The sequence below is a fragment of the Saccostrea cucullata genome, unplaced genomic scaffold (genome assembly GCF_032062105.1).
Source record: "Saccostrea cucullata isolate Sc308-1 unplaced genomic scaffold, CSIRO_AGI_Scuc_v1 ctg3364, whole genome shotgun sequence".
Taxonomy (NCBI): domain Eukaryota; kingdom Metazoa; phylum Mollusca; class Bivalvia; order Ostreida; family Ostreidae; genus Saccostrea; species Saccostrea cuccullata.
Window position 1 is genome coordinate 39507 of NW_026922619.1, and position 1162 is coordinate 40668.

Sequence of the window (1162 nt, forward strand, 5' to 3'; positions counted from 1 at the left end):
GAAGTGACGTCGCCAGACGCATTTTGACGACTTCAATAGATTAAGCTTGACATTTTGAACAACTTTGCTTCTTAGACGCATTTCAAATTCTCAATACTTTTTGAGATATCAGGAAAAAACTTTTGGCCCCTCTAGATCCCTTAATTTAGGGGTCAGCCCTTTTTTCGAGATATCATTTAAACGATCTTGTATTTCTGCTGTTTAATGTTTGTTGCTGTTTGTTCTATATATTTTAACAAAATATTTTTAGTTTAGAAGATAAAAAGCAAAATATGAGTCATTTTTGGCTATTATAAGCGTTCTAATATTTTACTTCTAAATAGCGCCATTTTGAATAGAGAAATTGAAAAACAAAAACTGATGTGCATAACGTCAATCCTTCTATTATCTAAAATTAGTAGAATTTCAGCTCCGGCTTAATTAAGCCATCTCTGAGCCTTTGTCTGGAAATGAAAGCCTATAAAATTTCGTTTAAAGGGAAATAACTCAAAACAGGAAGTGACTTTGTGAAATTTTAGAAGGATTCTGATAGAGTTTAGTAACTTCTACTACCTCTGAAAATTTGAGCGAAATAAATTGAGAAATGAGTGAGATATGAGGCTTCAAAGTTGGCGTCTAGGAAGTAGAAGAAAAAAAAGAATAATAATCTTTACCAACAGAATCAGTGGAAGGTCTTCCGTTGGAAACGGAAGACCTTAATAAGAACATCAAATTTAACACATGTTTAATTATACTGAAAGACAGTTATTACAAACATTAAATTGGGTGCCTGGATTGGAATACATTTTTTGGGCCTTTTTTGTAAATGGTGCACCTTATAAATTTCCAAAATATTGATATATTGTAAATAATTATATACTTGCATTTTTGTGAATCATTGAGTGAAAAATTAAAACCTAGGTTCTTAAACTTCTTCATTCAATATATTTACTCATTGAAATATATGCCTCAGTTTGTTATTTCCAATTTTGATGACAAAAGTTCTTTGTATCATCTAAGCTTAAAACGTTTATCATGTTCAATGCCATTTTTCTTGTAGATACTAGATTGTTTATATATCTTGAAATTAGAATTTAAGAATTCTACTTTGTGTTTTGCAAAAAGCTTTTTCTTCTACGAATATTTAACTATTTTGTCTATGCACTTCTTTAAAGGCAACAGA